Here is a 27,692-nt window from a genome sequence, read left to right as displayed (position 1 = left end):
AGGAAAGTATTTAAATCCTCCACCTATCTATGTGATACTTTTTGCTTAAATTTTCGATTTATGTGTGTAATTCTAGAGAAGATAAGACTTCATTATACTGAGTGCAACAAGAATATTGGAAGAAAAAATGTTATCTGCTGTGACCTTGAGAGGTTAGGCTTTTGTAATATAACAAATACATTGTCTAGACTGCAGAGGTACGACTCAGGCTTTTGAATGAACATGGTTTCAAATGATTTGTCTGTATTGGGTCAGTCATTTCAATCAGGAATCACCAACTCTATATATTCAGAAGATTAGCTGCCTGTAACATGTCACATTTTTCTTTTTTTTTTCCTTTTGATTTTTATTGTTTCATAGGTAGGTTAACCTTTGACCATCATTGGCTTTTAAAAATTATACTTTACAGTTTTGATCTATTTTTACCAGATAGTAACTGTAGTACTGTGGTGGTAAAATCATATAGATACATGTGTTGGGGAGTATGTATAAAATTTTGATGTGAAAAGTACCATAGCTTCACTCATTGTTTTGAAGGGAAATTTTCTAAGAGCCATCTGTTTGAATATGATCCTGATATATCCCAAAGAGGTTATGAATTGAGTAATTAATCTAGTTTTCATTATTCATTCCTTTGTTTGTTCATCCATTAAGTGAGCATTATTTGACTAACAAAGCACTACTAAGGGGCGATCACAAATATAAGAAATGGAGCCCAGGACGTATGCTTCTGGCGGTATGACAGAAAAGATGCTTAGAAAGACCCTCCCACTACAGAATAAAAATCTTAGGTCAATTGCAACAAAGATTTTACTAAGTTCCTCAAATTTTATGAAAGGAATTCTCCGATGAGCTGGACACACTCATGACAACAATAATTAGCTAAAACAAAACAAAACAAAAGTTAAGTTTAGAAACCCAGTTTACTTTGGAGCATTCATGCTTGTAAGTGCTGACTGAAATTGGAAACTAACAAGGGGGGCAGTTGGTTGTCTCACTAAAATGCTGGAAGTGAAACTGAGACTCTTGTATTTGATTCAGACCCTGAAGGAAGGCTAAAGGGATCTCACATCAGCAGCAAACTCTGGCTGTCAGCATGAGCAGTTCAAATCCTATCTAGAGGAAATCTTCATTTTTGGCTCTTAGGAATCATACACATTAAATTCAACTAAATGTGAGCCTATAACAAAAATCAAAGTAATAAACATATGAGATATAAACCGCTACCAAGTGAGCATCTGCAGAAATAATAAACATATCTAGATTTCCAAGGACTTAAACTAAAAATATTAAATATAGAATATAAAATAGTATATATGAAATGGTTAAAGAAATAACAGCTGACACAAAAATAAGCATGGAATGAGAAATTACTGTAAATAATTAGATATGGAAAAGATTTAAATAGAACTCTCAGAAATCATCATCACTGAAATTAAAAACTCTATTGATCACTACACACCTATTAGAACAGCAGAAATTTAAAAAATAGTGATGATACTAAATGCTTACAAGGATGGAGAGGCACTGTGTTTCTCATACATTTCTGGTGAGAGTTTAAAATGATACAGGGGCTCTGGAAAATTGTTCATCATCTTATGAAATTAAATATGCAATTGTCATTTGACCCAGAAATCACATTCTTGGACATTTATCCCAGAGAAATGGAAACTTATGTTCACACAAATAACTGCATACAAATGTTCAGAGAAGTTTCACTGGAAACAACCCAAGTACTTCAGTAGGTGAGTGGTAGAATGGGTTTTAGTACATGCACACAAAGAAACTGTCCAACAGGTGTTCTAAAAGATACTATGGAAGGAGAAAAATGATTCAGTAAAGACACCAGAGTTAAAGAAAGCGAATAGAGAAATTGGTAAGTACGTAAGTAAATATAACATGCATTATAAGCCAAAAGGGGCTGATCGATCAGTGTTAAAGTGTTTTTAAAGTACTTACATCACTTGGAGTCAGAGCAGTTAACATATTGATTGACTTTAGACGTTAAAAAGTCCGTATGATAAACCCTCAGGATTATGCACTGTCTTGATCTGCTTGGTACCATAACAAAATACCACAAACTACATTCTTTAAACAACAGACGTTTGTTTTCTCACAGTCCTGGAGGCTACACATCCATGATCAGCATGCCAACATGGTAATTTTCTGACAAAGGGTTGCTTTCTGGCTTACAGATAACTGCCTTATTGCTGTGTCCTCACATGGTGGAGAGAGAAAGAGTAAGCTCTCCAATGTGTCTTTTTATAATGACACTAGTTCCATCATGAAGGATTAAAAAAAAAAAAAACTTCCATGGATGAGATAAAAACAACTAAAATAATTTTGTAAACTGAAAAACTAAAAGACTGGAAGAAAATAAACAAAAAAGAAGATAAAGAATATGAAAGTAATGTTAAAAGACTTGGATGATGGATGAATTGGTCTAACATAAGTCTAACTGGTGGCCCAGACAAGTGACACCCTTATGACTTTATGACCTCATCTAACCCTGCTTCCCAAAAGCCCCATCTCCAAATACAATCACATTGGAGGTTAGGACTTCAACATATGATTTATGGAGGGAACATAAAAATTCAGTCCATAACACCTGCTAAAAGAATAGAATAAGGAGAGAAAATGATTCACATCATAAGGATGAATCAGGAAATACAAAACACTGAAAAAATACAAAATAAAGAAGTATCAATAGCACAGTGTTTCTTTAATCTTTAAGTTGTCCTTGGGAAGCATTTTTAATCATCAAAGTATTGCTTATGTGAGTGACAGAAAACAAATTGAGAAAGTAGTAACATCACTTTAGGGTAAAGCGAAAAGATAGCTTGGAGACTAGAGCCTGTAGAATGGGTTGAATTTGAATAGGATGGGCATTATATGAACTGTCCAGAGCTGATTCTTGGCATCTGATGAACTGGCCTGCATTAGTCTTCTCTTACTGCCATATAAAATCACCACAAACTTGGCAGCTTAAGCAACACGAATCTATTATCTTGTAGTTTCAGAGATCAGAAGTCACTGGGCTAAAATCAAGCTATCAGTAGGGCTGTGTTATATTCTAAAGGCTCAAGGGGAAGAATTCATGTCCTGCTTTTTAGTGTTGACAATTCAGTTCCTTGCAGCTTTTTGGGCCCATGTTCCATTATCCTGCTGGCTATAAAGTGAGAACCACTCCTGCCTTCCAGGAGCCGCTGCACTGTTGGGCTCTTGGCCTTTTCTTCCAACAACAAAGGCAGATGTTTGAGTCCTTTCAAATCATGTTTCTCTGACAGGACCAGGAAAGCTTCTGTAATTGTAACACTTCATGTTATTAGACTAGACCCATCTGGATAATCTGGGATACTTTCCCTATCTGAAGATTCCTCACCTTAATCACATCTACAAAGACTCTTTTCCAACATAACATATTTTTGAGGACTTAGTATGCAGACCTCCTTGGGAGCTACTCTTCCATCTACCACAGAAAGATCTGGAAGAAACAGGAGGTCTAATTTAAAGGGCATAGGATAATGAAGAACTCCAAAAAAGGCAAGATCGTGATACATTTTGGTATTTGAAAAAAAGTTCACTGTATTTGAATCAGATCATTGGTATTAAGAATTTCATTTTTTTCATAAGGGTAACAGGAAGTCTCTGACATACTTGAATGCATCAAGAGCAAGACCAAATCAGAGTCCCATGTTATAGCTCTTTGCTCGTCACCTAGAGAATGGATTGAGAGGGAGAAATCCAAAGGACAGAATTAAGAAATCTGATTTTTGAAGACTTAGAGTAAATTAAACTAGAGAGAGGACCATATGAAGAGGGAAAAAGTGTAACAGAATAAAATTCAGGAGTCTGAATCTGAAAACTTGGGTTGCATTAGTGCTTGTTTTGCAGTGAGGTGCTGCTTGTTACATACTCAGGAATTCTGTGAGCTTATTTTTAAACTGTTGACAATTTGAAAGCAACTCTGTTAGGAGAATTTACACCAGGAAATTTTCTAACACTCTGTCAATTTGGCATTCTCTCTCTCTCTCTCTCCTCCCTCCCTCCCTCCCTCCCTCCCTCCCTCCCTCCCTCCCTCCCTCCCAGAGACAGATTCTTAGCATGCTAATAATAGAGTGATATTGAAAAAAAGCCTTATCTATTAAGCAGGAAAACTAATATTGGATCAAGATGCAAATAAGATGGTGTGCATGAGGAAGCAAGATCAACAGAATTGCTAAACTGTTTTGATGCTTTGGCAGTCAGAGAAAAGTAGTATTACTGTTAGGATCCTATGAACAGAACTTGGGTAAAATTTTAAGTCACGGATAATTTTCAGTAGCTCACCCATGTTCTTATTACTAGACTGTGATCCATTTGGATAATTACAAACAGAAATATAAATGCCCATGTAAAAGAATGTGGTTCCTCACATGGAAACATATACATATGTATACATGAGCACACACACACAGAGTTAAGGCAACTCGCAAACTTCTCTTGATCTTCCAACTTTCTATTGACTTAAAAGACTAGAAAAGAGAGACACATTAAAATTAAAATGTCACTGCTATTGTAATGAGCTGATTGGAAAATAGACTTTAAGGGATCCCTGGGTGGCTCAGCGGTTTGGCGTCTGCCTTCGCCCCAGGGTGTGATCCTGGAATTCCGGGATCAAGTCCCATGTCAGGCTCCATGATGGGGCCTGCCTTCTGCCTGTGTCTCTGCCTCTCTTTCTCTCTCTCTCTGTCTCTCATGAATAAATGAATAAAATCTTAAAAAAAAAAAAAAGGAAAATAGACTTTAGATCTTTGGACAAAGGAGTTAGCCCATTCTGCCCTTGAATTAGACCAAAACAACAACCTCATCTCATTATAGGCAATAGTGGAAAATTATAATCCTTTCCAACATGAGCAACATTCCTTCCTTCAAAGCCAGCAAATCAGAGGAGAATCATTCCTCTTTCCCTGGGAGAACAGTGAGTGAGGAGGAGAAGAGGGACAGAGTGTGACTTTAGTGCAGTGGTTAAGTGATAGTTGGCCATGGGGCACCATCATGGAAAAAAGGGGGAATTTATATTACAGAAGGAAAAAAATCCCAACAATACTATTATATTATTATTTGCATTTACTTTTAGGGATGATATTAATTTTTATATTCACATAAGAAGCTATATACATGCTACTAGTAATGATTCAACTGCATGGAACATGAGAGAGACATGAGAAACTATACTCCCATAGCAGTGGTAAGAGTATGAATTGATCAAACTTTCGCAAAAGAAAAATAGTAGTTTATTTTACAACCAAAAATATGCTTTTCCCCTTGCTTTAGCAATCATACCTGAGGGAGTTTAATTTATATTAAATAGCAAATAAATATTAGAGGAAGACACAATATTTGCAAGTTTATGTAATTGGAAGAGGGGGAGAGCACATGGGCTATAAAAGATAGAAAAATCTTCTATATAAAGTATGACTTTGGCCTTGAATAGCAATGCCATTCTTCAGCTCTGAATTTCTTTTATAATCCAGGTCCTGCTTACAGCCATTTTGCTGTTTTTATTTCATCTGCAGGTCATTTCTCCACAAAGAATAATCAGAATTTCCAGGAACTACACACATATTCAAAAATTCTGAAAAAAAAAGTTCTGTCTCTGCTTTGTCTTCTTGATAGCCTTTCACAAGAAATAGTTACAAAATCAAATGAAAAAAAATGAATGCAATAAGAGAAGATGTTTTAGTGTCAGATATCCTAGAGAACTTTGGATATCAATGTTATGTTTAATTTATGTAGTAGCCTAAACACTTACCCACTATGTTGTGATTATGGCTGGTAAGTGCCATTCTTCAGAGCTAATTCATTTAGAATATGTTGAGAAAAAATTCTGTGGGCAGAAATAACTAAGGATAATTGAACTCTTGAGCTTTTTGTCAGAGAACTGGCTCTACACATCTCATGTAATAACCAAGAGGAAGCTGACAATTTGTTACATCCTGCACTTGTTTCTGGGAAGTTTATGGTTGCGTAGGACATTGGTCCAATTGTAGTGGTGTGCATTGTGGTCAATACCTGCTAATGCTCAGACAGGCACCAGACTTTCTCAGAATTCAGTCCTTCCTCACCTAGACTGCTTCCTCACAGCCACATCACCTGAATAATCCTCAGTGTTTTGCCTATCTGGCTAATCATCGACCAGCAGCCAGAGTTACCAGACAGAGTCCATCCTCATAAGAATAAGTCACTTGAGAAAGATGAAGTCAGTGTGTGGCTTCTTCTTAAAAGAATGTGATAGATTTTGTGAAGATAATATCTTGGATACAAAAAAGGAGCAATATTTCTGAAAGGATCTCCTTTTATCTTTAGTAATAGCTTTTATACGTCAATAGAGGAAAGGAGACTGGGTCCTAGCACATGGGGAAACTCACTTGTTCGATGCCACTTGACCTCCTAAGTTGAACTAGAAAACATAGAATGCAAATTTTATCCATAGGACACTTCCAAGAATTACATATTTTTCCGTAGTCATGCTTAATCTGATTTAAGGCTAATAAAATATTAAACATTTCCAACTTTTAAAAATATGTAAGTCCCATGGTCCGAACATGTAGGAAGCACATATAAATACTTGTGTGTTTTTTTTTTTCCCAAGGAAGCAGATTACCTCTTATAACACCCTTCATACTCAGGCCAGTATAGTCGGGTCAAGTATAGGTATCAAGTAAGATTGACTATTAAAGAAAGCTCTTTGTTCTGGAGTCTAAATGATCTCTCCAGGTAGAATTATTTTTTCCCTAACTCTGGCATTATATCAGGATTACTCTAATATTCTTTGTTGGGATATGAAATCATCTTTTGGAGCAGAAGAACATAAAATTATTTTTTATAACATGTTGCCCCAAATCTTTGTCTCATTTATTCTATTTTCCTTTAAATGAAAAATAAAACATATATTTCACTTAGGCTTTATCATAACAGTGGGGATACCTATATCATGACTGATAAACAATTATGACATCCTTATTCACAGTATGGGAGTTTTTTCTATAAATATTCTACCGTGTGGGTTCATATTCCCTATCTCAATGTGCATTTTTAAAGTTTTCATCTTATGCCTTGTTTTCAGGGGAAGCAAGCATTGTTGACGCAATCTCATTTTAACAAGCATGGTGGACCAGAGTGTTAGGGTGATCTCACGGTGGCCAATTGCTAATTTTCCTTAAGAGTTTTCTTGAGCATCTGTTGAGCTAGATGTTAAGATGCTAGCACCAAGTGGTTCTGACCCAATGGTCTTTCTATGTATGCCCCAACATGTCAGTATTTGCTAAATATGAGCAGATACCTAACTAATGAATTTTGCCTAGTATTATCCCAAAAGTATCAACTTCTTTATATATGAGATCAAAATCTAGCTTAGAGAGAGCAAGTCACTTAAACTCTCTAAGCCTTCATTTTCCTTTCCATAAAAAAAGAATAACAACACATATCTCATGAGTATTAGTAATAATTAAATTAGAACATATGTTTCACAAAAAGCCAGACAAAAAGGCTACATACTATATGATTTCTTTTGTGTGACATCACTGAAAAGGCAAAACTTCAGGTACAAAACAGATGGATCGTTGCCAGTGATTGGAAGTAGATAGGAGGTCAGCTAGAAAGGGGCACAAAGAAAATTTGAGGGGTGATATATACTTGTTGTCCAACTCAATTGTTGTGGCAGTTATATAGCTGTACACATTTATCAAACCTCATCATGAACTTTCACTTTATGTAAATTAGTGAAATAACTCAACAAACCTGATTTTTTTAAATGAACATATGTAATGAGTTTCACACATAATGCAGGATCAATAAACATTAGTTCTTTCCACACCCTTTCCCCAAAGGAGCTAAGCATAACAAGTCTTAAATTAATGTCCTTTATCTTGCAAGGTATAATTGGAAACCAAAGCAAGCATTTTCATTCTTAGCACATTTCTTAGGTCTTTGCATTTCTATAAAGAAGCAATGCAGATGCGTGATCTGATTCTAGGAATCTGAACTTACTAAAGTCCCTTGAAAATCACTACAAAAGCCTAGATCTAAAAACATTCTGAAATCCATATACAATCAACTCATGGAGTGATCCACATAGATAAAATCTCTATATTTTATTGCTTTTTACTTAGTCATCTGCCACCACACACACACACACACACACACACACACACACACACACACAAATAATCATAAAGTGAATATCAGTAACCCAATGGCTAAGAAGTATCAAGTGTTTATATTTATTTGTATTTATTCATTCAACATCCCCACTAATGGCTCTTAATCTGTACCCAGGGATGATTATGAAGAATTTCTGTCCTCAAGAAGTTCATAGTTTGAAATGATCAAAAGTCACGTATGGTGAAATTGGCACTCCTATGTGAGCCTGAACAGTTTTTAGGCAAGCAAATGTTCTTCATGTACTGCATTCTATAACCAACCTATGCATAAAAGTAAGTGGGACCCCGAGGCTTTGTTTTTTATTACTATGTTTGATAAGTGCACCATACTTGAACTTCTGAAGAGAAAAAAAATAATAAGGCACACTTGGCTACTAGAGAAAGAAATAGAATAAAGAGACAGGAAGTTTTGGGTGACTCTGCTGGAGTCAAATAATTTTATTTTAAGGAAAAAAAAATCTATATCCTAACACTAGCTTGAAATTTTTACTAAAGAATTAAAGAAACTTCTACAAAAATGTTGAAGTTAACTGTGAGGCAGAAATTACTATATCATGGTTGCAAACGATGGTATATGCTCTATAAATGCATTGGGATGTTCATTGATGGGCTGATAATGAGTAAACAGTAGTGACTAACATCAGTGGGCCAGGGCTTTGCAAGAATTTGTTTAAAATATAGGAGGAGACCTATAAGAGTTAATTGCTTATTCTAAAGCATGCAATTTCTTTGATCTGACACTAACCTATATCTCAACTTCATCTTCTATTCATTATGGGCCAGAGCCTGTCTTAAACTCCTTGTATCATTTAATTCTTTCAGCAATCATTTGTAGTAGTTATTAATATTATTCCCATTTTAGGGATGAGAAATCTGAACTACCAGAGAGAGGTAAGTGATTTACTTAAGTTGATACAACCAGTAAATAGTAGAGATGGAATTTGAACTCATCCAGTCTGGGTCATGATCCTCACCCTTGACTCTAGAATTGACAATGATATGATAGGAGGTTAGATAGAGATACTAGAGGGCAGATACTATGTATGCATCATCTTATTTAGTACTGATACTAACTCTTTAATTTACTTACTATTATTAACCCAATTTTATACATGTAATGAAATGTCCAAGGAAAGATTAGTAGTAATTGGCACATACCAGAAGAATCTACCTCTAAAATTCAAACCAGTATATCGCTCAAGTTGAGATGTGCCAATGTAGATATCCAAAAATCCCTTCAAGCCCTGAAATTCACTGATTTTTAAACGGGAGTTTCTGATTTCTGTAGCTGGTAGGGGGTAGACTCATATTGATGACAAGTTTAGAAATGTCCTAAAGCCATACACAGAAATTCAAGGATCAGCATTTCTATCCCACTTCTGGGCATTATGGAAATTCTCCCTTATTCTTATCAGCTTCCCTATAATCTTGCTTGAGCTGAGCTTAACGTGAGTGGATTTCAGCCTGAAGGAATATTCTAGCAGGCTGGAGGAGCCTCGTAAATTTTCATTCTCTAAGCAATGTTAGCATGGAGTCTTAGAACTCATTACCTCTGAGTATATGGCATCAGTAATTAAAGAGGTGAAGCCAGAAAACAGAGAATATTCACATTTCCAACAATTAAAAGCACTCTTTGTTTAACCATTTGAATTACAATCTAAACACCTATCATGAGTTCAATACAATTCATAAATATTGGGTGCCTCCAATAGATCATACACTGTTCTAGGCTTTGGCAATAAAAATAAGAAGCTGTCCTAGATCTCAAGGAACTATCATTTCAATTGACAGAGATATCTAAATAAATAAATTCATATTCTTGGTAATACATATAGAGAGACACATGAGAACTACCCTGAAGGAGAGAAGGTTCACTGTGAAAGGACGCACAAAGCTGGAGAGAATTGGAGTGGGGGAAGGGGTTGGCAATATCTTCCCAGAAGAGCTCACAAATGAGATGGGTTTTGAAGACATGATGTGAAGACATACTGATTTTAGGTAAAGCTATACATATAGATAAAGAAACAAAGTTTCAGAGGAAAAAATTAGGTGCACATAATATCTTAGTTGTCATGGAGTTTATTTAACTGAGTGAACAACTAGACAACAATTAAGACACAAACAGGGCAGCCTGCTTCTCCCTCTGCCTGTGTCTTTGCCTCTCTCTCTCTCTCTCCCTCTCTTTCTGTCTCTCATGAATGACTTTTGCTGCTCAAAGAAGGAAAAGACCCACACTCATCCTCAAGGTTGCAGAGTTTCAAGTACTGGTGAAAGAAAACTTCTCTGACCTTTATTCCCCAAATATTTTATTATTCTTTCCCTTATGACGTCTCTGTTTCTAGTACATATTTTGATTATATCAGCTGTTCCCCAACATTATATATTTCTTAAAAATTGAATGCCTGTCTTCCTTACCATGCCATAAGCAGCTTGGAAGCTGGCACTGAATCTGAATTAACATTGCCAGGGATATGATGGAATTGGCATGTATAAGCACAGGAAAACTGAGTGTTCATAAGAATTTTGTGATCCATTTGCTTGAAATAATCTGTAGTGGGAGTAGTTACACCACACAAATTGGCAAATACTACAAGTTAGAACCATTTTTGTCATTGTTGTTTTCTAGAGTTTCAGTTTACCACATAGCAATAACCATATTTCCTAGGTCTTGCTCATTATGGCAAACAGGAAGATGTTCAGAAATGTTTGTTGGATAATAAAGCAAATGATTATAACAGATCTAAAGTACTACATCCAAGTTCTTAATGATTTAAGTCAAATAAAGTTAGTGAAAAATATAAGAATAATTAGTAGAAAATTAAGTGAGTAGAGAAACCTCTATGGGCTCTGTGGGTTTTGAAAAAGGATTTTAAATGTTCAGAGAGTATATAAAGTGATAATTATAGAAGACATTGTGGTAGATAAAAATTCTATTTGAGAATCAGTTTTCATATAAATTTAAGAATTTTACAAAGATTAAATATTATATGTGAAAATACTTTATAAAATGTATAGCATATATACTGTAGTTGCTCTCATAGGATGAAAAATGGTTGATGAGGGCTTTATGTATGTATGTATGTATGTTTATATGTATGTTAAGATGTTCTTTACTTCAGAAACAAATGGTATATACTAAGAGTGAGTAAATTTTATTGTTTCTGATGACCATATTCTCATCTATTTCTTGAAATTCTTCTTAATATATCAAAGAGGAAAAGACCAAAAAATCAAATCTATTTCCAAAGGCTCATCTAATCTAAAGTATCATCTAAATCAGATATAGAAAAAAAAGAAAAAAAATCAGATATGGGTGACATTCAAGGTACAATTTATTCTGAGACAAATTGTTCTCTAGTTGTGAACCTGAGAAATCAAGCAAGTTATGTATTTCCAAAATATGATGGGAGAGGGGCAGGCATAGGATACTAGCCCAAAAGGAGAAAAAAAAAAAAAAAGGGAAAATTGAGAGGAGTTGCGGGTCCTAGGTAAGTTCAAAACTTAAGAGTGAGCAAAATTTAAGGTTCTAGAGTAATCCTTTCTGGCTTGCTACTCTGAATTGCAGACCCACTGGGGTGACAACCTCATCCCCCAACTTGGTAGGGGATGTGCTTCTTACCAAACAGTGCATCTAGTCAAACTCCTCTCTTGCTGCTGATGAAGTAAGTGACTTAATATCAGAGATTGAAATGGAAAAATTACCAATTTCCAAAACTTTTTCTAGAAGAAAAGTAACTTAGAATAATATATCCAAATGCAATCCTAAAAAAAAAAAAAAAAAAAAAGATGATCTAAATAACTGCTATAGATTGAATGTGTCTCTCTGCAAAGATGTGTGCATCTTTTTTTTTTTTTTCCTTCTCTTTTTGGGTTAGTAGCCTATGCCTGCCCCTCCCCCATCATAGTTTGGAAATACGTAACTTGCTTGATTTCTCAGGTTCACAGCTAAAACCTCTGGGACTTCATGCAGCATTCTGCCTTGGGCTTTGAGGTTCTGTGGGGCTGGTATCCTGCACTTGTGACTTTCTGGTTTGAGGTCACAGCCCTGCAGCTGTGGAGGCAGTCATACCCCTGGGGCTTTTGCACTCCAGGTAGATGTGTGTGACAGCCCTGATGATCTCTGAATTACCTGTAGGGTCATTCTTCCATTATCTTTTTTTTTTTTTTAATAACATTTTATTTTTTTTTTTAATTTTTTTATTTATTTATGATAGTCACAGAGAGAGAGAGAGAGAGGCAGAGACACAGGCAGAGGGAGAAGCAGGCTCCATGCACCGGGAGCCTGATGTGGGATTCGATCCCGGGTCTCCAGGATCGCGCCCTGGGCCAAAGGCAGGCGCCAAACCGCTGCGCCACCCAGGGATCCCCCATTCTTCCATTATCTTGAAGAATAATTCCTAGCCTCTACTGAGAAGGTTTGTCCACACTAATCTCCTTATCTAATGGTCTCCTGGCCAGACCCTGAGTGTTCTCACTTTTTACAATGTGGATAGGCTAAGAATTTTCCAAATCTTTAAGTCCTGCTTCCTTTTTGCTTAACAATTCCAACTTTAAGTCTTTTCTCTTTTCTAGTATTATATAAGCAATCAGGAGCCAAGGCTCTATTTCAAGATTTTGCTTAGCAATTTCTCCAGCTAAATAACTAATTTCAGTGAAAGTTCTACCTGCTATAAAACACTAGAACACAAATACAATTCAACCAAGTTCTTTGCCACTTTGTAACAAGGATTGCTTCACCTCCATTTCTAATATATTCTTCCTTTCTCTCTGAGACCTTGTCACAATGGCTCTTACCATCTATTGGCTCTTACTATCAATGGCTATTACCATCTAATATTTCTACAAATATTTTGTTCATGATTATGGAGGTATTCTTTAAGAAGATGGAAGCTTTCTTTACATTTCTTCTCTTTTCCTTCTGAACTCTCTCCAGAATCACCTTTGAAGGTCCCTTCACAACAATGTAGACTTTTTCTAGAATGCACCTCAAGTGCCACCAGCTTCTATCCATTATCTGATTCCAAAGCAGCTTCCACACTTTTAGACATTTGTTACAGCAACATTCCACTTTGTGGTACTAATTTCTGTCTTAGTCTGTTCAGGCTGTATGACAAATATATCATAGACCAGGTGACTTAAACAACAAATATTTATTTCTCACAGTTCTGGGAAGTCCACACTCAAAGTATGAGCAGCTTTGTGTCTGGTGAGGGCCCACTTCCTGGATCATAGATAACTGCCCATTTTCTGACCATGTCCTCATGCAGAGAAGGGGAAAAGGAACCCTGGGTACTATTTCATAAGGGCACTAATCCTAGTGATGAGGGCTCCACTCTCACAACATAATAACCACCTCCCAAAGGTCCCACCTCCAAATAACATCATGTTGAGTAGTAGGTATGAATTTTTCAGGGAGACACATTCAATCTATAGCAGTTATTTAGATCATCTTTTTTTTTTTTGAGGATTGCATTTGGATATATTATTCTAAGTTATATTTCTTCTAGAAGAAGTTTTGTAAATTGGTAATTGTTCCATTTCAATCTCTGATATTAAGTCACTTACTTCATCAGCAGCAAAAGAGGAGTTTGACTAGATGCATTGTCTGGGAAGAAGCAGCCACTTCAGAAATGCTAAATGTCTTGCGCTGAAATCCATTATAACAGAGCTTGAGAAAGAAATGTAAAATAGTATTTAAATCCTCATCTAAAAACTGCAATCAGTAATAAATATGAAGCCAAAGCAGCAAATATTTAAATGACAACTTTATATCTCTTTAAATGCAATATAATGTCCTGGCTGTATCATAATGACATCATTATGAACAGAAAGCCTTGATCTGCAGTACCAAGATATTTTACAGTAACTTTTGTCCAGTGATGTACCCAAAAAAACTCTATGCCCTTTAAGTAGACTCATACTCACCCATGATTTGGTGATAGGTTCTGCCCAAAAACTTGTAAGGTAGTGATAGTAAAGCATAAACATTAGGGTCAGAATCTGAAGATATTAAGTTGAATATTTTTGTCTTTTATTAGTTACTGAACATTTCCTGGTTTCAGATTCAGTACCTTTAAAATGGGAATAATGATGTTCATCCTGAACATGTCTGAGAATGAAATAATCAAATAAACTGTATTACTTATAAGATGTGAATTCAGTGAAATAAGTCAATCAGAGAAGGACAAACATTATATGGTCTCATTCATTTGGGGAATATAAAAAGTAGTGAAGGGGAATAGAGGGTAAGGGAGAAAAAATGAGAGGGAGATATCAGAGAGGGAGACGGAGCATGGAAGACTCCTACCTCTGGGAAACGCACTAGGGGTGGTGGAAAGGGAGGTGGGCAGGAAGTGGGGGTGACTGGGTGATGGCCAGGTGGACACTTGACGGGATGAGCATTGGGTGTTATTCTATATGTTGGCAAATTGAACACCAATAAACATAAATTTAAATTAAAAAAAGAAAAGAAAGCTATGAATTCAGTAAGATATTATTGATATCACCATTATCTAATCTTCATCATCATAATCATCATCATTTAATGTTAAGGGGCACCATTTTTAACAGTAAACTCAGTCTTATCATAGTTGATTTTTAAGATGTAAGCTGCTAAAGTAAGAAAAGATAAGAAAAACATAAGAACATAAGAAAACATAAGAAAAACATAAGAAAAAATGTTTGAATTATTAAAATGCTGGTGTCAAAAAGATAAATACAAGTGACATTGTTCATGATTGGGATGTTTACTTTCTAATGTGATTTGATCATATAATAATCTTCAAAAATATCTACTGGGTCACATAACAATAGTTGCAGTGGATAAATCTATAGCAACTCCATGTTTTGATGGCTTAATAGAATAAGGGTTTATTTCCTTATCATGTTATTGTTGATTTGAGTTAGATGAGGAAGAAGGCTGGTTTTTCTCCACATAATTATTTAGGATTACAGGCTTAGTCTATCTAATGGCTTTGTAAAGCTCTAGAGTCTTGGAGTGTCCCATTGGACCTGTATTAATCAAACTAGGAGATGAAAAGAGAAATCATGGAAGATGGCATAAAAGAGTGGAGGAGCCAGGCCTGGAAGTGGTATGCACCAATTTCATGCAATTTCTATTGGTTTGAACTCATCCCATGGCAGCACCAAATCCCCAAAGGACTGGAATACAGAGTCCACCTATATGTTCAGGTGGAAGATATAATGGAAGTTTGGGTCTTGCCATCAGCCTCTGCCACAGGTTTCTGACATTTTAAAACAAATCATGGATTTAACTGAATGAAAGACAATGCACAATTTAATAGTGTCACAGTCATTTGTGGTACTTATAAAAATAATGTGTGATCTCTTCTCCCCTTTCTTCTACATCTAAAAATTAGCAGCACTTTGATAATAGTCTTCTAATTAGTATATACCTCTGGGGAACTTCTAGATAAAAGACTTAGTTTTCTCTCCTGAATGTGCATGTGGAGACTAAATGCACTTCATGTGACTGAGGAACTCTTTGTTTCATAAAGATTAAGATAAGTACGCACAAGAAAAAACATTTAGGCAACCAGAACCTTCTGAAGATCTCTCTCTAGATACAGATAGATAGGGATATAGATGTTCCAGTAGAACTTTTAGTGTTAACAAAATGACAGCTTTTCCTCTGGGAGTTAGCTTAGGTCCAAAGCAGCTTCTCTTCAAAGTTATATCATATCTAGTATCAGAGGTCTCCCAGTTTCTTGGGAGGGCCTTTTTGCCTTTTTATCTTATAAAACTTGAATTCATGACTGAATCCTTTCAAGCATACTACTGATTTTTTGACAGGTTCCCATCTAGTATCAGTTTATACTTTATAACCTGTCATAAGTCCCACCTGGCCTTACATCCCACTTGGTTTTATGGCCTGTTTATAACATGCTCTGACCTGTGATAATCACCCCCTTACCATTTCATGGCATCAGGGTTGCGCAGAACTGCACTAGAATCATCTGATATCATTTAGGAATTTTGTCGGTATTGTTACTTCATCACATGGAATTTAGCTATTCACTTTTGTGACCATGGTTGTCAAGAATTCCAAAACTGTTTCTCTCAGGATAATATGAGAAAGAAGAAGGAAGTTAGGTAGGAAGGAAAAAATGAAAAAAAAAAAAAAAAGAAAGGATAGAAGGAAGGAAAAAAGGAAAGAAAGGGAAGGATAGAAGGAAGGAAAAAGGAAAGATCTGCCCTGCCTAATTCACAGGATCAAATGCAGATGATACTGTAGTGATAATGTAGGAGGTTTTTGCCCCTTAACTCCATCAACCATTTTTATACCTCTGCTATGAGGAAACAAAATAAGTGGCAAAGTTTCATAATTCATTTTTCCCATTGAACATTATTTATGTGTTAACTATATATTCCTTGGAAATCTAAAAGACTTATAATTAGTCAAAGTAAGCACCAATCTAAGGGCCAATCTAATTCCAGAAGTTTGAGTTTGTAATTATTTAATACCTTAGGGTACAGGAGACAATTTGGATTTAAGATATATACTAAAAGACAGTATGTTTATATATTAAAACTTAGCCAGTTGTTATCCTTAAATTCCATTAAATTCTCAGTGTTTACTTGTTACCTTAGCACATCATTAAATTATAAATACACTTATTTAGATGCCACAGTCCTCAAGAAGATGTTTTGGTGTTTGAAGGGTATTATTATTTTCATTATTAGAAATTTTGTTAAACTGTATTCAAGTAAGATGTCTTAAATGCCTACACGATTGGTTAATTTATCGACATAAAAAAGGATATTTTAAATTAATATAATTCCTGGTTAAATTATTTGAATGCATCCTTATTTTGACTTGTTGTGAATGAGAATTTTGCACATGTTGAGGACAGATACAAGAAGAGACACTCCTTAAGTCAAGAACATTACAGTTCTATCGGGAAGATTATTCTATTGAGTACTACCATTTGTCAGTTACTAAGAATATAATGGTGAATGAAACACTTAATTTACATGCGCTTGTATGGCCTCTCATACTAAGATCTAAGTTTCAGAAGGCAAGGAATGTGTTTCACATCTTTTTTTTTTTTTTTTCCTTTTGTAACCACTCTAAGATTCTCAAGAAATGCTATGTGTTTGTAGCCAACAGAAAATAGTTGAATAAAATTAAAAAAACAAATGAATAAACATGAAATAACTTTTTATGGAGAGGGATATCAATACCAAAAAAAAAAAAATGCCATTCACCCAGTGAAATGTCTCTACATATACAGTTCAGGAGAAAAAAAGTTCTGGTTTTTCTAAATCTTCTTGATACATGGCTGTTATCAGTTTGCCATATAGATGATTGGAAAAGCTCACAGAGGCGAGTTGCTTTTAGCTGTGAATCTTCAAATACTTGAATGTTTCCAAATGAATTCAAAGTGCTGTTAGAAATGTCAGTAAGTGATTATCCATGGGCTGTGGGACTCATGGCTTAATATTTATTTATGCATTTATTCATTTATTTTTGTGCAAAGGGAAACAGGTATACCCGCTCTTTGTGACACATGGTGGAAGCATATGAAAAGATTCATTGATAGCAATTTCAAAGCAGGTGATACAGAAACTCATATTGTTTTTCCATCAAGAAATATGCTGGAACCGGCAGAGCTTGGTATACTATGAAAAGCATCCTGGAAGAGAGAAACCCACCACTGTGGTCTTCTACATATATAGAAAAAAGGAAGCAGGAACATCTAGTAAATTCATGACTGAATCCTTTCGAACATACTGATGGAAGCATCCTGACAGAGAAAATGAGCTTTTAAAAAAGGGTCAAATCTGGTTAGCTCAGTCAGTAGTATCTGTTTTTCTGTCGATTTATCTCAGATCTGCAGAGCCAACTTCTTGTTCACCTGTTGAAAGGGAAAAGGGGATGAATGTCTAAGGCCACCCACGTTTGTGTCCTTGCATGTGTGCATCTTCCAAATTCTCCATAATCCTCATGTATCATTTTCTTAATAAGAAAATATAATGATTTTTGTTTTTAAAAGGCACATTAAATCTTGTATAATACTTTTTGTTCTTCGGATCCTTTTCACAAATGCATCATCTCATTTTATCCTTAGAACAACCTTTTAAAAGTAGCCTTAAACAAGTCTTATCCTGATTCATAGATGAGTAAAGTAAAAGAATTAAAGTGGCTCGAAGTCAGTCAGTTCTTCAGAGTCAGCCCTGGAAGCTGAACCTAAGCCTACTAAATTAAAATCGTATGTGTATGTGTATGTGTGTCCTACATTTTCCTTGGAAATCTTCGTTCTGATTATGAGAATTACTAGTATTCTGTTTTCCTTTAGATTTTGTAGATGAGGAGATATGAAGTTTAAGGTGTGTGTGTCTGTGTGTGTGTGTAACTATACCACAATTCCTTATATTTACATTTGATTCTGGCAAAAAGTCAGAGAAAGAAAACTCCTTAACATTAGAATATTGAGTCTATAGAGTCTAAAGTCACCCATTTGAGTATGGAAGAAAAACAAGAATCATACTGACTGCTTCCGAGGGGACCCGGGAATCAAATGGTCAATGGAGTGTAGCTGTCATCAAGACCAGTTTAACTTCTCTTTTTATTTTATTGTCACATTTACAGATTTAGAGTGTTCAGAGCCATGAGTAAACACATTATGCAACAGTAAGTAATTAAGTGCATAGTGACTATAGTAGCATTTTATGTTAACTGCATCCTTAAAATAAATGTTACCATATCCCAGCTTTTCTTGGGAATAATTTCAGTGATTTCAATTAGCTTTTTTCAGTAATTTCTCACGATACACCTCAAATGGTGGAATGGAAAAAACAGAGCAAGAACCAGTGGACATCAGCTTGACTACACCCCTGAGCTTTCTGGTTGTAAGAAGAGGGAGAGCCAGTACTTTACCCCTGTCATTTCTATGATGTGGGGTCTTTAAAATGATCAAATGAGACAACATTGGTGAATATGCTAATCCAAAAGGATGAACCATTTCCTTTACAAGGAAAATTAAAATACAGATTGGAAACAAAAGGATCTATGAGAAAAAAAGTCATTAAAATTAAAAGCGAGTTTAGTAAGGATTTAAAGAAATTTAATGATGTAATATAAAAACTAAATTAAAGCATCTAAAAGTAAACAAGATTTGAAAAGACCCTTAACTCGGTTATTGGGAGTGTAAAATTACATCCAAGCAAAAATGCTAAGAGCAAAGTTAATTGAAAAGGGGGAAGGTGCTTAAACAGAAAAAGCTAGACACCAGTGATAAAACATATCCAAACAACAGCAAAAATAAGCATTTCAGAAGGAAAGTCTATACCAAAAAACATTATAGTTAAAGTACAAAGGCAATTGTTTTTGTTCTTTCATTTATCTAACAATACTGACTAAAAGTAGTTGTGACAAGAGTGAGTGAAAGCTATCTGCTTGCTCTCATGGAATTTACTTTATAAGAGATAGGAAACAGATATTAAACTAATAATAAGACATATGCATAGCTAAACACATGTACATAAAATATATGCATCTGGCACTGCTTTTGTGCCACTTCAAACACCCCCATGTTCCCTCTTAGTGACCAACTGGGAGAAGATTGGTACCAGTTGCTCTTAGGTGCATACCCGCAGCACATCGCACTTGCACATGCACAAGCCCAGTGCAGGGCAATTTATATCCCTTAGGGCCATCTTTGCAAAAAAAAGTGGTCTGGTGCTGTTGTGTAATTTCCAAGAAATGCCATACTAAGCTTCTTGGTAGGCGCCCTTGGATCAAGAGCCTCTTGTAGTGATGGCCAACCAGATAATGTAGCATTATCTTGGCTTTCTTTCCTATCCTTTTGAATCTCTCTTCTATCACTCATTTTACAGATAAGAATTATCAAGGTTCAAAGAGGTTATGTAATTTACTCAAGGTCACCTTGTTTGTAAGGAGAAACAATACTTGTCTTGAGTGCCTTGCTTCAGAACTTGAGCCAATTAAAAAGTGTTTTCTTCTTCTATCTGTCCCTAAATAGGCTTTCCTTTATCCCTCCCCTCCTATAATGTCAAGACATTTGTGCCCCTTCTGATGTGAAGATATCAGTAGTGATTGCTTATTATAACCTTTTCAAGTATATTCATATGGGAACATACCACTCTAGAAGGCAGGAATTTAATCCAAAGGAGCTAATCTCCAATGGTAGAACTCCAGGCATCTATATTCCTGAAATTGGTCAAGTCTTTCCTTCCCTCAAATTCATAATCACAGTATGTAGATGGCCACTCATGTAGTTCCACATAGGTACCTGTATAAAGCCTCCCTGGTAATAAAAATTAAGAATAATAGTCACTTCACTCCCATCTTGGGTTGGTTTCAAGTACATCGATAGAACAACTTCTAGAACTGTCATATTTTAGGGAAAATTGCAGAAAGCAGTGTTTCCAGTCATTTGCTAACTGAGCCAGAAATTATAATGGCATGCCAAATTAGACTGAGCTGTAAAAGGAAGATATTCACATTATTCTTCTCTGCCCTTACAATATGCATAAGAAGCTGAAAAGCCAGTAATTTTTTTTTTGGGGGGGTGGTTAGTAAACTTTTTTTCATGTCTTTCCCACTCTAGGAGATATATTTTTTGCTTCATTTATTTTCCCTTGCATCCAATCACTTGCATCTCCAATAACTTGGTGACCCTCTAGAGAAAGTGGGATTGGACTCCTTTCTGGTCACTGAATGATTGAAGGAAGTATACAGCTGAACTCTTTACCCACACCTCATCCCCCTCCCTGTTGTATTTTTGAGTTGTTTTATAAAGCTCTTAAAAATAGAGAGCATGCTATTCATTTGGCAGAGGTGATGGAAATGGGGCATATTTTGTTTGTTTGCTTTTCCCTTGATGTTTCCCCTTGACGAGGTTGCTGTCTGGTCTGATGTGAGAAACTGTCTCTCACTATGGAGGTGTTATTATGTACGTTGCTGGCAGGTCTGCCCATGACTAAATCCTACTGCCTCCTGCTGGGAGGGTGAAACCCAAGTGACCTTCTGTTTTCTGGCATGGAAAGGGCCCCTTTCATGCAGGCAAGCAGGCGGTAACCAAAAGAAGAATGTTAGAACCATCTTTGAGCCACATGAATGCACAGATGTGGCCAGTTCCTTAAATTAGAAGACCTGAAACACACATCCCAACTTATGAGCATTTGTGTTCCCAAATCACAACACTTGAACTCAAAAGTATTTATTCATCCCCAGAATTTACTCAAAGGAAAATTAATAGGACGCTGGGAGTCCAACAATGAATAGAATGGAATCCTATCCTTAAGAGACTACAGTCTAAGGAGCTAAAGAATGTATAAACTAGATTTGAGAATTCAGAATATATTTTGCTTTATTAATACCATTAGGTTTGGGGTTTTAACATATTAACCTATCAAAGTTGCCTTAAATCATAAAGAAATTAATCTGCTAAGGAGAATTTGAGTCTGAATTCCATATTCTGGCAGGAATAAAAAGATGCAAGAAGGTGATCCCATTTTCTTTTCCTGCATTCAAGGCCAATAAGCAAGATGTAAAATGATAGTTTTAGAACACAAAGTCCCAATTTCATTTCCGACTACCTCCTTCCTTTGTTCCTATGCTAATACACTTGCCCCAGAACTTCTATTTGGAGAACCAGACCAGTGTCTTCATGATGTAAAATTGCTATTCTCCTTCTTTCCACCAAGGCCTCCAGTTTTCATAAAGTTGCTAATCTCAGTTGTGAATTAGGGGAAAAATAAGCTGATTAAGCTAAATCACTATAATATAAATGATAGATGAAAACTTATTCTCCTGGAGATATTAGCATTTAAGTGTAAATTGTGCTTCATTTAGCTTTTTACCTCAGTGATTCTAAAACTTGTGTTGGAGGCATCACACCCCTTTGTAAGGAAACACATTTTCAAAGACTTCTGAAAATATGTCTATACACCCTCAAGGATAAGAAGATAATGGTTGGAGAAGCATTGTTCTACTTCAGTGAATCTCAAGGCAGAAAAGTGGGGAGCAAGGAGGAAGATGTCTGCCAAGATGATGGGGCTTATGGAAATTGTGCCAGCATGTATTTTGAAAAGATTTAAGCAATATTGAAGTATAACCTCATGTTTAGAAAACAAAGGTATAATTTCTATAATCCAGTAGTATACAGCAAACTTTTATTTTAAAAACATCATAGAGAATATGTTAAAAAAATGTCATTCTCAGGTAAGGAAATGTCTTTTTAGGGGTTAATTCCAGAACCTCCAGATGTTTGATTATATCTAAAATGGCATAAGCCAGTGTTGAACACCCATCTAGTTACTGGTAGCTTAGTTCATATCAAAGTGAAGTAAAATAGAAAAGCCCAGATGAACCACACAGAAATGTGATGTTTGCCTAAGAAAGCCACCTGGACCAGCACTGGGACTCTAGAAAGTTGGGATCCATGGGGTTCATAGCTTCTCCTTTCAACCATTGTAACCACATAAAAGAAACAATTCAGGGGACGCTTGGGTGGCTCAGTGGTTGAGCATCTGCCTTTGGCTCAGGATGTGATACTGGAGTCTCGGGATCAAGTCCCACATTAGGCTCTCTGCATGGAACCTACTTCTCCCTCTACCTGTGTCTCTGTCTTCTCTCTCTCTCTCTGTCTCTCATGAATAAATAAATAAAATATTTAAAAAGAAAAAAAGAAACAATTCAGAGCACTCTCTTTTGGCCGTGGCATTTATTCAACAGTATCCTGAGTATCTATGTGCCGGATATAGTTCTAGGCACTGAAGATACATCCTATTCTTTCTCCTGGGCTTCAGAGACAAAGAGGACAGTCTGATGGTGTTAGGTACTATGAGAAAAAGTAAGCATAAACAACTGATGTAATAGGAAATGAGTACGAGTAAAGGGATTATTTTCATTTGCCTGGTGGCTGGGGAACTCTCAGGGGCTGACACTTGAGCCCAGGTTGAAGGACAAGAACCTAGCCCTGCAAATAGGAGACAGAGTTCTAGGTAGAGGGGACAAGTACAAAAGCATAGGGGCAGGAACGAGTTTGGCCTGTAGGAGCAAAAAGAAAGCCAGTGTGAATGACGGAAAATTACATTAGTGTAACAGGCAAAACCTGAAGCTTTGTATCCCAGAAAGCAATCTCATTTTTATTTCAGAGGCCATGGAAAGACATGGGCAGGATTTTAGTAGCAAGCACTACTATTTATGAATGGCTCCTTATAATAAATTAAATGCTCACACATCAGTGACTGCTCAAATATTTTGTGGATTCCTTGAGAGCACACATGCCAGAAGACCAGGATTATCTTACTATTTTAGAAAGTGGTGAAGCTAGTGGAAAACTCAGCTTTACTGTTAGGGCCACTGTCATCAAGGCATGCTTTGCATGCTTGAGCTACTTTGTGCATGAGTCTCTAAGACTTCTGAGACTGAAAACTCTCTCTACCTATTTAGCATGCATGTTGCAGTTTCTCTGAACTATCTTGTGGGCTACCCACTTTACTGTGATCTTCTTTTGGAGTATTTTAATGGATTTTAGAAGAGTGTTAAATCTCTGCTTTGTAGAGTCTTATTCCTATCCTCAAATTATCTTAATTCATTACCTTCTTGCTATGATAGTTTAATTGAGTGTAGGATATAAAGCTAATTTATTTCACATTTTTGCTCTTAATAGTTTTCACTTTCTTTATTGAAAAAGTAATTACTGAATTCTAATACAATAACTGGAAATTACTTTTTCTAATAACACATATTATCACGTCACCATCTGCAGAAAATACTTTGAAGTACCCCCAACTTTGGGTCACTGGAAATGAGCTTAAAATTGTTAATGTGGAAAAATTGCTAATTGGTTATCTCAATGCTGTCTTCTTTATTTATTTTGAAATTACACATTTGCCATGCTCATTGAGAGAAAAATGATAAAATATAGAAAAGGAAAAGTAAATACATATAGCACTCAGATATAAGAACAATCGGCATTTGGTTGATAGTCTTCAATATATGTTTTCTGGGTACATATAAACAGATACTGAAGCATAAAAACATTTTAATAGTGTTCTGGTATTTTATTCATTTGTACTCTTAATTATTAAGTTGAGTCATACAAAGTACCATTTTCTTAAGCCATAGATCATCAAATACCAATTATTTCAATATGGTTCAATGTAATATAACAATTTATATATTTTAAAATCTTTATTTTTGACTTTTTGATATCTTGAGAAATGCCATTTATCCATGATCCTGTGTTTATCTAAATTTTATTTGCACACTTGCCTAATAATTTCTTTAGGATCAGTTCTCTGTAGTTGAACTGGTGGGCATGAAAAGAGCATACACATTTCTAGGGTATGTGACATATATTTCCAAATTTCCTTTAAACTTATCTGTGTACCAGCAATATATGAGGTTGCTCCTCTCCTCAACAATATTATTATTCTTTTATTAGCATTTTTTTTAAGAGGGAGAGGGAGAGAAAATCTTGGGAAACTTAATCTGCTATGGGGCTTGATCTCATGACCGTAAGGTCATGACCTAAGCAAAAATCAAGAGTCGGATGCTTAACAAACTGAGCCACCCAGATATCTCTTTTATTGTCAATCTGGTAGATAGAGACAACAAAAACCTTTTCATTTGCATGACTTACTAATCAAAAGGGTTCACCATTTTTCTTAATATTTTTTCACCATAAGGATCTTTCCATAGGCTGCCATGGATCCATGTACTTTGTTCCTTAAGCAAAGCATTTCCAGGCAGGTCATCCCCAAGGATAAGAAAGCGGACTAAGAAGGTGCCATGGGACAATGAGATAAACTGTGGGGATTAGAAGGGGTTCCTCATTACATGGTTGGTAAATTAGCTGTGGTTTAAGGGTCACTAAAAATCAACCAGCCCACAACATAGATTTCACCAGGCTCTTTTCTAAAAGCCTCTTGGAGACTTTCTGGAATCAGAATCTTCACCATGGTAAGACATAAAGACATCTGGGTTAAGAGCCATCAGACATAAGTACATGAGAATAATTTATCTAAAAAACCATAAGCATCGGTAATCCTGTACCTGAAGTTAGGATACTCTTTTACGAGAGTAGCAGAGGAATACATTCTTGCCTGACTAAAGCTTTATAAGCTTTATAGGGAAGAAAGACAAGGGAGAGTAAAAGTAATTGTTGACTGAGCAACATGAGAAAAAGCTGACACGTTGGGATTTACTCCCATGATCCCATCTACAGATCAGCCTCTCAGTTCCTGTCACATGGTCCAGACAGTAACCGAGGACAAGCGGTAAATGAGCAATTGTAGAACTGCTGGGACTTTGTAACTCAGTGAGGTCCGTGGATCAGCAGCATAGCACCACCTGAAAGCTGGTGAGCGGTTCAGAATGGACATGCCCCGAACCTGCCAATTCAGAATCTGCATTTTAACAAGATCCTCAGGGCATTCTTATGCATCTTAAAGTGCGAGAAGCCCTAATTTTAGAGATAAATCTTATAGAACCTGGTGGTAGGTGAGATAGGGGAAGTGAGAGAGACCGTGGGAAAGGAGACCATTGAACTTCAGTCTTCCTGACAAGTAAAGGTATTGTTGAAAACACCAGTGGCTGGAGATGAGAGGTGAGCTAATGGTCCAAGGTGGTATGATGAACAGCAGGTGAGCCTGTGGTTTCTGCATCACTCTTTGTGATGCAGAATTCTCGAGGTGGACAAGTGTGCACGGGTAGAATTCGTTTGTCTCTGATATATTGAGAAATGTTTACATATTTTTCTTGGCATCATTAAATGAAAGGATGCATTTCAAGTGCTTACATGATGCCTGGCACATGGCATGTGGAAAGCCAACTTTACCTATCATTATGGTTATTATCATTGTCAGGATCTTTGTTGCTTGTCAAGTAACTGGATTATTAAAGGAAACTATACGTATAAAAGAAAAATATTGTGCTGATAAGGGTGTGGTATGATTATATAGGCCACCTTAATTACTAAGGAAAGAAAAAAGGAGAAGAAAAAAGAAAAGAAAAAGTTGTCACTTTTAAAAAGCTCAGCAACTGAATATCCCCACATCAGCACTTAGTGGATATGCTTGCAATTAAAGCCATGGTGTGGAATTCCTGATTACTCAGCTTTTGCAAATTGAAGGGATAATAAATAACACAGGAAGGAAAATGGTTACTTCTTCAAAGATGTATAGAAACAAACATCTAATTTTCATGTTATGCTTGTTTAATTAGGTAATTTACTGTAACATATTTATCAGACAAGAGTATAGATAAGAGGAGGCTCTTTCTCCTTATATCATTTTATGAGTATTAATTTATACTGCGCGAAAGGACTTGCTGATTCTCACATAACGATGCTGGTGATTGAAATTTATAGACAAAAGACATAAGCATGAGTATAGACTATAAAAGGACAAAAAAACAGAGGAGAAAAAATGTATTTGAGAAAAATAGAGAGTTACATAAAAGGAGAGAAAACATTGTTTTAGTATAGTAGCCGATTATTGTCCTCAGAGTAAAGAAACCAGACTCAAGTGTGAGGTCACACCGAACAGCAGAGAAGTCTGGTAAGTGTAATCTAGCCACTCTGGGATTCCTTTACTCCATCCCTGAATAGAGAAACGGCGTCAGGTCACACCTCAGAAACGGTGGAGCAATCCAACGTTGTCCTGTCTTATTTTCGGGTCAGAGCAACTTTAATCTGCCTCATCCACTGAACCAGCTCTGTGAATGTGATCAAATTGACAGCTTTGCATATGAATAAATAAATGAATGCTAGACTCCAAAAAGAGTAAATAGTGCTAATAATATTTTCTGGAAAACTGCTAGAAGGTTGCTGTCAGAAAGGAAGTGAGTAAGTATAGTTTTGGGCCTCCCCCATCTTTTGCTTTTCAGCAGCTGATTTTTACTTTTTACTTGGACTTCCAAATGAGAGTTTGTTTGAAAATAAATTTCCTCAGGGAAAGGAAAAATTGAAAACTACAGTGTGTATTTCAGTGTCTCATGTGAGAAAATACTCTAGGTCTTCAACTCTCCTGAACATGCCTACTCTCTGTCCTCATTGAGGAGAAGCAGTTGACTCTAGATTACTGAATGGGCATTGCAGCTTAGGTTAATGATCAATGCACATAGTCAACAGAAAATAAAGGACAGCAGTCAAATGGAGGAAAACACTCAAAACTTAGTACAACATTTAAATATATTTATGTGACAGATATATAAACCATAAAGTACAGAAGGTTTAAGTGTTACAACTATTATTTAGAAAGTTAGAAAACAATCTAATAAAATGCTAAACTTAGGCTTTCTAAACACATTATCGAATTAATATTTTCACTTTTCATCTAGCATTTGATGACAGTCATGTCTTCAAATTACCATGCCTTTATTGATCTCTTTATGAGTTGTAAGTACCAATAAAAGAAATCAACAATTTTAAATTGACATACCCTCTTTCCCTGACATTTTGAATTAATTGGTAATTGAGATCTATTCTTGGT

The 27,692-nt window shown here is 35.9% G+C and overlaps 1 protein-coding gene across 1 annotated transcript in view; it reads left to right on the top strand.

Moving 5' to 3' along the window:
• The window catches only part of DPP10 (dipeptidyl peptidase like 10), a 1,271,598-nt gene that overhangs the window by 324,451 nt on the left and 919,455 nt on the right, over positions 1 to 27,692 (top strand). The window lies entirely within an intron of this gene.

The sequence above is a fragment of the Canis lupus genome, chromosome 19 (assembly GCF_003254725.2).
Source record: "Canis lupus dingo isolate Sandy chromosome 19, ASM325472v2, whole genome shotgun sequence".
NCBI classification, from domain to species: domain Eukaryota; kingdom Metazoa; phylum Chordata; class Mammalia; order Carnivora; family Canidae; genus Canis; species Canis lupus.
Note: the sequence above shows the minus strand (reverse complement) of the source record. Positions and strands in the feature narration are given on the sequence as shown.